Source organism: Ambystoma mexicanum, chromosome 1q (assembly GCF_040938575.1).
Source record: "Ambystoma mexicanum isolate Mex_15411 chromosome 1q, UKY_AmexF1_1, whole genome shotgun sequence".
NCBI classification, from domain to species: Eukaryota; Metazoa; Chordata; class Amphibia; order Caudata; family Ambystomatidae; genus Ambystoma; species Ambystoma mexicanum.
In genome coordinates this window covers 1,534,773,978-1,534,788,283 of record NC_090922.1, presented here as the reverse complement: position 1 = coordinate 1,534,788,283, position 14,306 = coordinate 1,534,773,978, and positions in this window count along the sequence as shown.

Genomic DNA, 14,306 nt, shown 5'->3' with positions numbered 1-14,306 from the left:
AGAACACTCGCCCATGCTCACGATCTCACATTCCTGCACACCCCAGCTTCAGCTGCCACTCAGTAGAACACTAGCCCCGGCTCACGATCTCACATTCCTGCACACCTCAGCTTCAGCTGGCACTCAGTAGAAGACTCGCCCAGGCTCACGATCTCACATTCCTGCACACCTCAGCTTCTGCTGCCACTGAGTAGAACACTAGCCCCGGCTCAAGATCTCACATGCCTGCACACCTCAGCGTCAGATGCCACTCAGTAGAACACTAGCCCAGGCTCACGATCTCACATTCATGCACACCTCAGCTTCAGCTGCCACTCAGTAGAACACTCGCCCATGCTCACAATCTCACATTCCTGCACACCTCAGCTTCAGCTGCCACTCAGTAGAACACTAGCCCCGGCTCACGATCTCACATTCCTGCACACCTCAGCTTCAGCTGGCACTCAGTAGAAGACTCGCCCAGGCTCACGATCTCACATTCCTGCACACCTCAGCTTCAGCTGCCACTCAGTAGAACACTAGCCCCGGCTCATGATCTGACATTCCTGCACACCTCAGCTTCAGCTGCCACTCAGTAGAACACTAGCCCCGGCTCAAGATCTGACATTCCTGCACACCTCAGCTTCAGCTGCCACTCAGTAGAACACTAGCCCCGGCTCAAGATCTCACATTCCTGCAGAACTCAGCTTCAGCTGCCACTCAGTAGAACACTCGCCCATGCTCACGATCTCACATTCCTGCACACCTCAATTTCAGCTGCCACTCAGTAGAACACTCCCCCAGGCTCACGATCTCACATTCCTGCACACCTCAGCTTCAGTTGCCACTCAGTAGAACACTCGCCCAGTCTCACGATCTGACATTCCTGCACACCGCAGCTTCAGCTGCCACTCAGTAGAACACTCGCCCAGGCTCACGATCTCACATTCCTGCACACCTCAGCTTCAGCTGCCACTCAGTAGAACACTCGCCCCGGCTCACGATCTCACATTCCTGCACACCTCAGCTTCAGCTGCCACACAGTAGAACACTCGCCCCGGCTCACGATCTCACATTCCTGCACACCTCAGCTTCAGCTGCCACTCAGTAGAACACTCGCCCCGGCTCACAATCTCACATTCCTTAACACCTCAGCTTCTGCTGCCACTGAGTAGAAGACTCGCCCAGGCTCACGATCTCACATTCCTGCACACCTCAGCTTCAGCTGCCACTCAGTAGAACACTAGCCCCGGCTCATGATCTGACATTCCTGCACACCTCAGCTTCAGCTGCCACTCAGTAGAACACTAGCCCATGCTCACGATCTCACATTCCTGCACACCTTAACTTCAGCTGCCACTCAGTAGAAAACTAGCCCCGGCTCACGATCTCACATTCCTGCACACCCCAGCTTCAGCTGCCACTCAGTAGAACATTCGCCCAGGCTCACGATCTCACATTCCTGCACACCTCAGCTTCTGCTGCCACTCAGTAAAACACTAGTCCCGGGTCTTGATTTCAAATTCCTGCACACCTCAGCGTCAGCTGCCACTCAGTACAACACTAGCCCCGGCTCACAATCTCACATTCCTGCACACCTCAGCTTCAGCTGCCACTCAGTAGAACACCCTCCCAGGCTCACGAGCTCACATTCCTGCACACCTCAGAATCAGCTGCCACTCAGTAGGACACTCCCCCAGGCTCACGATCTCACATTCCAACACACCTCAGCTTCAGTTGCCACTCAGTAGAACACTCGCCCAGGCTCACGATCTCACATTCCTGCACACCACAGCTTCAGCTGCCACGCAGTAGAACACTCGCCCAGGATCACGATCTCACCTTTCTGCACACCTCAGCTTCAGCTGCCATTCAGTAGAACACTCGCCCCGGCTCACGATCTCACTTTCCTGCACACCTCAGCTTCAGCTGCCACTCAGTAGAACACTCGCCCAGGCTCACGATCGCACATTCCTGCACACCTCAGCTTCAGCTGCCACTCAGTAGAACACTAGCCCCGGCTCATGATCTCACATTCCTGCACTTCTCAGCTTCAGGTGCCACTTAGTAGAACACTCGCCCAGGCTCACGATCTCACATTCCTGCACACCTCAGCTTTAGCTGCCACTCAGTAGAACACTCGCCCATGCTCACGATCTCACATTCCTGCACACCTCAGCTTCAGCTGCCACTCAGTAGAACAATCGCCCAGGCTCACGATCTCACCTTCCTGTACACCTCAGCTTCAGCTGCCACTCAGTAGAACACTCGCCCAGGCTCACGATCGCACATTCCTGCACACCTCAGCTTCAGCTGCCATTCAGTAGAACACTCGCCCTGGCTCACGATCTCACATTCCTGCACACCTCAGCTTCAGCTGCCACTCAGTTGAACACGCGCCCCGGCTCACGATCTCACATTTCTGCACACCTCAGCTTCAGCTGCCACTCAGTAGAACACTCGCCCATGCTCACGATCTCACATTCCTGCACACCTCAGCTTCAGCTGCCACTCAGTAGAACACTCGCCCCGGCTCACGATCTCACATTCCTGCACACCTCAGCTTCAGCTGCCACTCAGTAGAACACGCACCCCGGCTCACGATCTCACATTCCTGCACAACTCAGCTTCAGCTGCCACTCAGTAGAACACTCGCCCCGGCTCACGATCTCACATTCCTGCACACCTCAGCTTCAGCTGGCACTCAGTAGAACACTCGCCCCGGCTCACGATCTCACATTTCTGCACACCTCAGCTTCAGCTGCCACTCAGTAGAACACTCGCCCATGCTCACGATCTCACATTCCTGCACACCCCAGCTTCAGCTGCCACTCAGTAGAACACTAGCCCTGGCTCACGATCTCACATTCCTGCACACCTCAGCGTCAGCTGCCACTCAGTAGAACACTAGCCCAGGCTCACGATCTCACATTCATGCACACCTCAGCTTCAGCTGCCACTCAGTAGAACACTCGCCCATTCTCACGATCTCACATTCCTGCACACCTCAGCTTCAGCTGCCACTCAGTAGAACACTAGCCCCGGCTCACGATCTCACATTCCTGCACACCTCAGCTTCAGCTCTGCTTGGTATCAGCACTCCTTCCCCTTCCCAATGAAAAGTCAAGCCCTTCCTCCTTCCAGGCAGCTTTATATCCACCGTCCAAGCACTGGTCCTATCCCACATGGATTGGGGCAATGCACTCAATAAGGCCTCCTTTTATCCTCCCTTGTGGATTGTGCCCCTGAGAAGTGTTCTACTCATGGCTGCATGCCTCATCAAGGGTCTATGCAGATACCACCACATCACCCCGGCCCTCATCGATCTTCACTTGCTGCCACTGCATGCACACATCACCTTCAAGTCTTGCTGCATCATCTATAAGGCAGTTGCACTCAAGTCACTGAGCTACCTCACAGAGAAACTAAGCATCTCTAACATACAACACACCACCAGAAGCCAGGACATTTGCAGACTTGAAATGCGCCATTACAAAAAGGAAAGAACCAGAGAGCAGGCCTTCTCTGCCTATGCCCATGACTATGGAACCTCCTTGCCAGCAGCATCAGACTCAGACCCACGCTCCTACAATTCAGAAAGGAACTCAAGACCCACCTCTTCAAGCAGCCTCTCCTTCTCAACACCTAGGCCATCATGTCACCCCATGCCATTTGCCCCTCACCTCCCCGCCACCTTGTACAGCTGTGCCGCTCCTCTGTGCCTCTCTGTATCCTACCCCTGCTGTAAATCTGTTCTGTTGTATACCTCTGTTGCTTCTCTAAGCTCAATAAATACATAATAATACTGACAATAATAATAATAATAATAATAATAATAATAATAATAATAAGGAGTTTGACCTTGAAGGGCAGCATTTAACCCCAGCATGATGCTGGAGGTAAATCCTTTACTTTATTGCTAGTAAATTAGTGTATTCACTGTACAGCATTACCTCTTGCAGTAAATCAGCCAGACATTCCCCGGAAGTCCTATGGAGTCCAAAAATGGGGAGCAACAGCATCCTACCACCACTCGTAATCCTGGGGTCATGCCACAGGAACAAATGTGGAACGAGGGACATTAATGGCAAAAGAGTTGGTGGGAAATTGGTAGATTTACAACAGATTTACCACCAAACTCCTTATTCGGTCCCTTGTGTTGTTTACTGTACATTTAAAATGTCCCGACAAAATCCATACTGTGGACATTTATTTGCCTCTGTGGCTGTTTATACTTTCACTTATCCAGCAAAGAAAATGTATCAGCGCCCTATCTACCAACACAGATAGTAAGAAGAATTTTATATAATTCAGTCCCTGTGAAATAGAAACATTTTAAATTCCTAAAGGATTTTGAGACTGCTTCGGCACAGTCTCTGCACGCAGCATGCACCATGCTTCCCTTGACACCTCATTTGATTATTGAAGCTTTGCTTCCGTACTTTGTGGAACATCTCCCAGAGGCCCACAAAAGGAGCATAAAGAGCCTCCTTCACTCAGCAGGCCACATATATAGAGACAAGCTCACCATTGGTAAAGAGGCTTTCTTGAAAGAAGATTGGCCTATGACATCCTCTTCGTTTCTTGACTTCCTACAGAAAAGCGCTACAGTGACTTTGGTTGAAAGCGTCAGTAAGTATCAGATATCCTAGGCAGCCTATGTCAGTAGTGGATCCTAACGTTGGAAGTGTTAGACTAAATGTAGATGTCTTTAGATGTCTTTTTCTATTGTGCTGTTGCAATACGTGTTGCTATAATTATAGTCTTTAGCCAAGACATTGAGAATTGAACACAAGCCTATCATTGAGCATAAGATACTACCCTAAGAATATGCTCATACTCTGTATGTAAGGTATGCACATTCAAACTGTCACAACCCTTGTATGTATCTCTTGTACATCCACTGAAAAGGTAAGAATTTAATGTAACTGACAAAGTATTCAATGTAACCGTATTGTAAGCACAAGCGTCCAGAGGCCTAAGGGTTAGGCGCGCTTAAATAAATAAATACATACATACATAAAGTATCTTGTCTGTCTATCAGATTGAACATATAGTGTACACAAGTTATGGGAATTTAAAATAAATTAATATTTACACAAATACACAAATATACATGTATAACATACTTCCTAGTATGTTCGTTTTCAGCCTCGTGTAGTCGTTGTACATATGTCTTATGCAAGGCAATCAGTGAAACAATAACATACATGATTAGTTCAGTTGACACGAGTTGCAAACAAAATCATAGAATACACAACACAATAATGGCCCACTATACACACATTTTTTATAGGCTAAACATGCTAAGGTTTAGCAAACAGAAATTACATCCTAGCCACACTTTAATCCTTCAAGCGAAACATGCCCTAATATGATATGGTTGCACTTCAGACAGAGGGGTTTGCTGTGGTTGGATTTCCGTAGATCTGATCCATAAATCATTGTAGGCTCCAACACACCCTTTGATGCTTCACAAACTTACTATACTAATACACTGCTCTACATTAAGCAAAGAGATACTTTAATCTCCATGCCTCAATCACAAAATAAAACGAAATGGAGGGTCGACACAAATGGAATCTTATCACAAAATGAGTTTATTCCTTATGATGGTTTACATTTGGACTTATTTAAGGGCAGAAGAAGTTGGTGGAAACTGCAATGCCTGGGGGGCTCAAAAGATTATTTGAATGCTTGATTTAAGGTTCACAATGTTTATTGAACAACAGCTGAAACGTAGGGGGATTAGGTTTCACTGGGGTTCCTAGGTAAGAAGCCACTGGAATGTGTAGAATAGAAACACAGTGGTCGTCCATCTTTCCCACTCTCCCCTGTCAATGCCCACCCTCCTTCCTGGACAGGCAGTCACTCAATGTCTTTGAGTTTTAAGTGGCCCTGCACGTATGTCTTGGTGGCTCTGATTTAACACTTTGCAAATCTCCCAAGACCCCATCCATGAATCCTTACATGCTCAACCCACAGTTTTGGGTGAATATGCAAGAGTCTGCAGGTAAATTGCAGCCTGATTCGGGTTAGTACATGATGTTGCTTTGAGTTCTCTGTACTTGTATGAAGCTTTGAGCTTGTTCCTAGATGGAAGGTGATGTTGAATGCTCATAAAGGAAAATATAACTTCCTGTTTCTTCTGTGGGTTGAGTTAGAAAGCAGGAAGGCGAGACAGGGTGGGTCCACAGCACACACTGGAAGGAGCTACCATTTTTGGATGGAGATTGAATAGCAATGTATTTATTTGTTCACTTATTGTTGTTGTGTATGTGTGTGTTGTATGACATTGGGGATACTTTTGTAGGGATTGGGTCAATGCACTCATTTGTTTCCTCTCGTGAAGTGAGCCATTTGTCCGTCAGGACGGGTGAAAGACATTCACTGGGTGATAAAGCCCTCTTCTACCACCTGCAGTGCTGGCACAGGGAAGTGTATGTACTATCCACACCTTCGTCCCCAAACAATCGAGGATAGGAAGGCTGAACATATATGACACTAGAACACTTGACATGCCCATCAAGTGATTTATTCCTTGTTGCTAAACAATGGTATGGCACCCACTCACAGAAGTCCTGGACACATTGCATGAAGTATCTCTGGATGTATAGGTTTCCGAGTCCCTGTCTGAGAGAGCAGGGACATGTATAACATTGTCGGCACTTTGGGACATGCTACCTAGTGTGTGGGCAGATAATTAGCTGGAGAGAACTTTTAAGGACATGACATTGACCATTTGAATGCAGACAATGTTGTTGTAGTGGCACATGAATGATGAAGACCTGACAATATGTTTCACTTTGTTTGGGGTAGGGGCTACTTATCTAGTTTAATTTTGTCATTTCCTTCCTTCATAAAATATATATGTATATGTATATATACATGTTCACTGAAAAAACGTTATTAAAGGGACGTTATGGTTAAGTTGCCCTAACAAGAGCCTTGAAATTCTGTGAAAAAACTTTGCTAAATGGACATTATGGTTACAAGTAAAATTGAAAAACCCTTAGAATTCGCCAGTTGTGGTACGCTAAGCAACCATAACTTGTGTCACCTCTGTACATTGCTAAGACTAACACCCAGGACATCAAAGATAACATCAAAAAATCTGTAAAATTCACTCCATCACTCTGAAATCTTTTTGCACCATCCAACTTGATGTTTTAATTTTCAAAAGATGCCATGCCTACACCATTCAAAAAAGCACATACACCTTCATTTACAATGTGCCTACATTGTTCTAGTTCTGCACAAAACACATTTGGGCATCTCCAGACTTCCCTTGGATGTATTTCTGAAAATATAATCTCTGCACATGGAAATAGTTCCATTAAGCCTCGGAACATATGTTTTATTGAAATCTGCAAAAATAGTGGAGTAACGCAGCCAAAACTATTTCCTCAACAATGAACAACAATAATATGTTGACATTGAAAGTGACCATAGTTTTACAAAATGATAAACTCATTCAATTTAGCCCAGACCATGTATAACACAAAACCCCCACCCCACGCAAACCAATAGTGCCAGAGATGCCACACAACTCAGTGTACATTTTGAAATGATTCATCCCACAATCTCCCAGCATCCACAAAGTGAGCTTTTTTTAGCCACATCCATATTCCCTACACGCAAAAATCATACCTACCTACTACAAAACACCTACTGGCCTCTCTTCCTGTAAACCACAACCAGAAAACTTCATTGGCTAATCCCCAAAGTCCCCTTTCAATGCCAGGGATCCTTAAAAGACCCGGATGTGGTACTTGATGCCCCTAGACTACCACAGTGTCCGCAGACATCACAGACACTCAAATGTGTGGGTGGGAATTAAACACAATTTAAGTTATTTAGTTAACTTAAGTTAACTAAACTTAAGTTATTTAATCTTTAGTGGTGGCTCTGAAAAGAACCTTTTTTGTGGGGGTGTGTTAACAAACACCATTTTGTCCCTTTATTTGCTTTTATATACAGTAGTACTGTACACTCTACATCTTCCTTTACAATTGCCTTACATGAACTTTTTCAATGCATTCCTAAGATTGCAAAGGAAAATTGTATTTCCAACATCTGTGAAGTGCACTCCATCTTGACAAAAAAATACACACCATCTGTTACGTTCACCTGGTATCCACAGGGACACAACCCAGATGGGTTACTCGCTGGTATGCTTCTCAGCTTTGCCCTGATGTGGTCTGCGGGGAACGTTCTGCCTTGTGGTAGAATTAGGCGTGCTCTCCGTCCTGCCTTCTTTGCAGGGGCGCGTTGTCTTTCATGGGCGAGTGCGGTCCAGTTACTTCACCGACGCCGACCTGTTTGATATTGTTCAGGTAGGTCTTATTGCTGTTCTTTAGTTATGTTGCTATCCTGCATACCTTTCTTTGCTTAAAATGTCTTTTTTTCTCCCTTAGGTATGCAGAGCTTCAGCGCGGCGAACTTGCTTGGTTGAGCCTCATGGCGCATTAAGAGCGCTATGATGCGGTAAGTAAGCGCTATGCGCAGCGCTGCAAAGTCTTGCCTTTGCTAACCTGTGTTTTCCTTCCTTGTAGGTCTCAGTGTTCTTCAGCACGAGTGGAATGTCCGGAGTGGTGCCAGCTGAGAGGCGACCAGCCAGGTAAGCCTTTTGAGCAGTTCGTAATTTGTAAATGTCTCTACTACTTTCTTTAATGTTGCCTCTATCTTCCTCTTTCAGTCCGGGAGGCGTGCAGATTCGAGGAAGCTGTTCTCAGTAGCTGCGAGTGTTTAAAGATGAAGACTGCAGGTAAGATGCTGCTGCTAATGATGTTCCTTTTGTCTCCTTGCAGGTTCTGCATCTCCGAGGTTCAAGGGAATTGCTGGACACGGTGAGCGTCACGTTGCAAGCTGCCAAATAACGCAAAGCGTGTTGTCTTGCTTGGGTGTGGTTTAAATAGCCCCAACAAAATAGTACAGGTAAAGTAGTCCCTAGGCTACCACACCCAAAACACTAGACCACACAGCTTGGTTCTTAAACCACAAACTGCATGCCACAAAACTTCCACTTCTGCAAATCCAATATTTCCAAGGATGCCATGATTTTCAGCCTACACCTCAATGACTGAATTGAATAGTCTGCCTTCTCAAACACATAGCCATAGCCATTGTCAGTACTCTCACAACTCCTGCAAACAAAACTTCTACTATCCTCTTTTCCTGTACACCACACCCAGCAAACCTGATTGGCTAATCCCCAAAGTCTCCTTTCCATGCCAGGAATCCTGAAAAGACCCTGATGTGGCACATGCTGTCTGTGGACCACTGTGGTGTCCACGGACCTCATTATACAGGGGCCTGCTACCCTTTCCACTTTCATGTTCTCAACACTCCCTCATTGGCTGCTTTCAAAGAGTCACAAATCCATCGACCAATCACATCCAAAACCTCTATACTTAACCCTGACATTTCTCTTCAACACTTCAGATGTACAATTGATATCTCAGAGTACATATTTCCTGTTAACGAAAGACATCTGCATCAAAAACTACAGTGCAACTGTCAAGATTTCTATTTTGAGATTCAGCTAGATCTGTATCTAACAAAACACAGTACAGGTATGCTTGTATTTAAAAAAAAGTTTTCTCCAACTCTTTCACACATATATATATATAACACATATATGTATATTACACGGCCCGCTGTAGCGGTCGTGTAGTTATGGTTAAGTTGCTAAACTCATAGGAAGAGCACTTTTTCGGAGGCTTATAACTTCTCTTCCCCTGGATGAATCCTCATCAAACTTTGCAAAAAAAAGTGTATGTTTGGCTGTGAATTATTTTGCCAAGTGCAGCGAGGTTTCATGCGGGGGTGGGACGTTATATTGGGGCTCCCACATTTTTTTTCCCATAGACTGAATGGGGAAACCTTTGTGCATGGCTACAGGGCGAACGGCTGGACGGATTTTCACCAAATTTGCACCAGGAGCAGGGACTTGGGCCAGAAAGCATGTGTTTGGTGGAAATCGGACTGGTAAATGTTTTGCAAAACACTGAACTGTATATCCCAAAAAATGTGTTTGATTGATGTCTCAATGGCCACGCCGTGCTGTCAGCGAACAGTGGATGCAGACGGTGGTTGGCTGGAGGGAAGCGTGATGTGCATCAATGTTTTTGGGAGAGTCCGCCATGGTGTATCGGAGGATAGTGGCATGCCGAAACGAGCTGTAAAAAATGGTTTGCAGGATCGGCTGGATGAAATAGGGGGAAGTGAAGATATTGGCAATGTTTTGTGCTGTAGGCTACGGCTGCCGGTGGTTATGTTGACGTTGTGCGTTTGCATTATTTTGCAGCGGTGGGTTTGTGACAAAATAGTAATCTGCTTCTTTGACTTGGCTTGCAGTGGGTCTGGGTAAGGCATAGTCTTTTCACTGCAGGACCTTACCATGTAGAAAGAGCCTAGGGCTTGGGTACCACCCCCGTAATGTTACTGCCGTATGCATGGGAGAGCAGTGAGGTGATTAGGTATGAAGGCCAGTTTTCTCGCAACATTGCTGCAAAGGACTCCTTAAAGAGACAGAGAAAAAGAAGGATTTTTTGGCAGGATACTGTCGCGATATGCCGCAGCTACTGACATACACTGGATTGGTGGTTAGGTGCACAGGAAACTATGATATGTTGGTGACTGTAGGCAGACTGTGTAGGGGATGGGGAGTGCTTGGAGATAATATGAGGATATTTGCAGTCAGTGTACTATGTTGTGTTGTTCTTCCAAAGGCCCTAATGCTGGAAATGGCCTTTGGCCGTAACAGTGTATTTACTGGTTGAAAGTAGATGTGCGAATGTTGCTTTGGTTGGCTCCTTTACTGTAGGTATACGTACGTGTAGGCAGGAAAGCACTGTGGGAAATGTTAGCATGCATGCCTCGATTGCCTTCCAGTGGGTGTGGAGTAGGAGTCGGCAATTGGGTGCATGGGAGGAGGCCGTAGGTCTCTGCCTATGTACCGAAGAGCCTCGGCCGTGGGCACGGGCTTGCATTACGCAGGGTATTTAGACATTGACAATATGATGATATTTGTAGTTGGAGTGCTATGTTGTGTTGTGCCTGCAAAACCCCTAATGGCTTGTTTGCATGGCTGGGGCCCTTGAACAAAACAGGGTGGCCACTGGTTGGAAGTAGGTTACAGATTATTACCTTGGGTTGTTGGACATAACAGGGTGGGGACTGTTTGAAAGTAGGTTATAGAATGTCGCTTTGATTGGGTTCATTACTGTGCAATATGCACCTGTGGACAGGAAAGATAAGTGGGAACATGTTTCAGTGAATGGCTCCATTGCTTTGAAGCGGGTGTGGGGAAGGAGTAGGTTGTTGCCATTGAAACCGCAACGAAATGCTGCAACGTATGGGAGTACTGTGCTATTGATATGTAGATAGCACACATATGTGCGAAGAGTAGCGCAGGTGTTGGGCACACTACCTAAAATGTATTGTAGGCATGCATGGGAGGACTGTGATAATGGTGTGTGAATTGCACACATACATAGAAAGAGTGCATTGAGTCCAGGTAGATTGCATTCCCGCAGCTTCTGACATACACTGGATTGGTGGTTAGGTGCACTGGGGACTATGATATGTTGGTTACTGTAGGCAGACTGTACAGGGGATGCAGAGTGCCTTGGAGATAATATGAGGATACTTGCAGTCGGTGTACTATATGGTGTTGTGCCTCCAAAGGCCCTGCTGCCTTGTGTGTATGGCAATGGCCCTTGGCCATGAAAGTAGTTTGAAAGTAGGTGTGCGAATGGTTGAAAGTAGGTGTGCGAATGTTGCTTTGATTGGCTCCTTAAGTGTAGGTATACGTTCGTGTAGGCAGGAAAGCACTTTGAGAAATGTCAGCATGCAGGCCTATATTGCCTTCCAATGGGTGTGTAGTAGTACTAGGCAATTAGGTGCATGGGCGGAGGCAGTAGGCCTCTGCCTATGTACCGAAGAGCCTCGGACGTCGGTACAAGCTTGCATTACGAAGGCCAGTTAGACATTGACAATATGACGATATTTGCAGTTGGAGTGCTATGTTGTGTTGTGCCGGCAAAACCCCTACTGGCTTGTCTGCATGGCTGGGGCCCTTGGACAAAACAGGGTGGCCACTGGTTGGAAGTAGGTTACAGATTGTTGCCTTGGGCTCTTGGACATAACAGGGTGGACCCTGTATGGAAGTAGGTTATAGAATGTTGCCTTGATTGCGTGCATTACTGTAGCAATATGCACCTGTGGACAGGAAAGATAAGTGGTCACATGTTTCAGTGAATGGCTCCATTGCTTTGCAGCGGGTGTGGGGAAGGAGTAGGTTGTTGGCAATGAAACCGCAACGAAATTCTGCAATGTATGGGAGTACTGTGCTATTGATATGTGGATAGCACACATATGTACAAAGAGTAGCGTAGGTGTTGGGCACACTACCTGAAACGAATTGTAGGCATGCATGGGAGGACTGTGATAATGGTTGTGTGAATTGCACACAAGCGTACAAAGAGTGCATGTATTTATTTATTTATTAGCATTTATAAAGCACGCATGAGAGAGTTGCTGGTTACAGAGGGAACAAATACTTAGTTACATGATAAACGGTATTAATACAGGGCATAACAAATACTCAGTTACATGATAAACAATGTTGAAAAGGCATAACATACATAGAGAAGGAGATGGGGCACTGGGAGGATAGCCCAGGGAACAGAGGGGCTACTTGAAGAGTGTCGTTTTTAGGCTTTTGCGGAAGGATGAGAGAGAAGTTTCAGCTCTCAGTGTGTTTGGTAGGGGATTTCAGAGTTTGGGTGCTAGATGAGGAAATCAGATGCCTCCAGCATTTGTCCTTTTGATAGGGGGTACGCAGAGTTGGTTGCCGTGATTACTTCTTTTGGGACGTGTGAGGGTATCTCTGGTGATGGTTTCAGATAAGTAGGAGGGGGCAGAAAGACTGAGGCACTTGTGCATTAAGGTGATGATCTTAAAGTTGACCCTCTCTTTAACTGGTAGCCAGTGGGCGGCTTGTCTGGCTTGCATTACGTGGTCTCTTTTGGGGATGCTAAGGGGCTGCTTGAATTGCGTTGTTTTGTACTATTTGGAGCCTATTTAGATTTTTAGCTGAGGTGCCTGCAAGGAGAGCGTTGCAGTAATCCAGTTTTGCTCCGATAGTGGCTTGGGCAATGGAGAGGCATTTTTGGTTGATTAGAAAAGGTTTTATGGCATTAATGAGTTTGGTGGTGTGGCCAGAGGTGGAGGCAATGGTGCTGACCTGTCGAGTTATCGTGAGGGTGGAGTCAAGGAACACACCTAGGGTCTTTACAGAGGAGGAGACGGGTATGATGGTGTTATCGATGGTAAAGGTTTCATATTTTTGGTTGAGTTTGGGAAGTATATCCTTAGGACCTATGAGGATGATCTCTGATTTGTCCCCATTTAGGCATAGACCATTGGCTGCCATCCATGTTTGGATGATAGTGTAGATTTGAAGGAGGGCTGCTGCTTCTTGGTCGTAGGTGCCAGTGAGAGGGAGGAGTACTTGCGTATCGTCAGCATAGTTCGTGAATGATATGCCAAGCGACTCCATTTTGTCGAAGACAGGCTCTGTCAATTGGTTGTAGAGGGTAGGTGCAGTGCAGGATCCCTGGGGAACTCCGCTTTGGATGGTGGTGGGAGCTGTGTTAGCCTGATCAGAATAAACCTTCCTAGCTCTGCCCTCTAAGAACAATGTTATCCATGATGTGGGCTGTTAGGAAGAATCACATTCAGTTCTCTTTGGGAACACTACAAGCAATTAGGACTATAAGTGTAAGCACAATTTCACCTTTGGTACAAGCCTGTACTACACAGTAAAGTGGTAGTGATGGCTGAGCAGCCAAACTTATCTCAAGAGTTTCCGTGATCAGTAGAACAAGTTACACAAAGGACCAACCAATACAGTGATTCAAGTAAACACTTACTCAAGGTTTCTTAATAAAAGAATATACATTTATTTACTCAATCATTTATAAAACATTACACTAGCATAAGCAGCTCAATATCACACACTAATACACCACAAAAATCCAACCGGTAAGTAACTGAACAAGTTTAGCTCAAAAATGAAGTACGAGCAAAATGGCACTTCATATACTTAGAAAAGGGAGGAAAGACAAGGTTATAAGAATAGACAGCCCAAATACATTCATAGGCAGGGCAAAGGCTTATAGTTAAATACAACCATCAATTCTTCTCAACAGGCCTGAGCCAAAGTCAATGGTTCATAGTCTTGTGTATAGGATAGCAGAGTTCTGGTAAGTAACGGTTAAGTCTTTGCCACAGAGTTTTAAAGGATCTGGCTAGGCGAA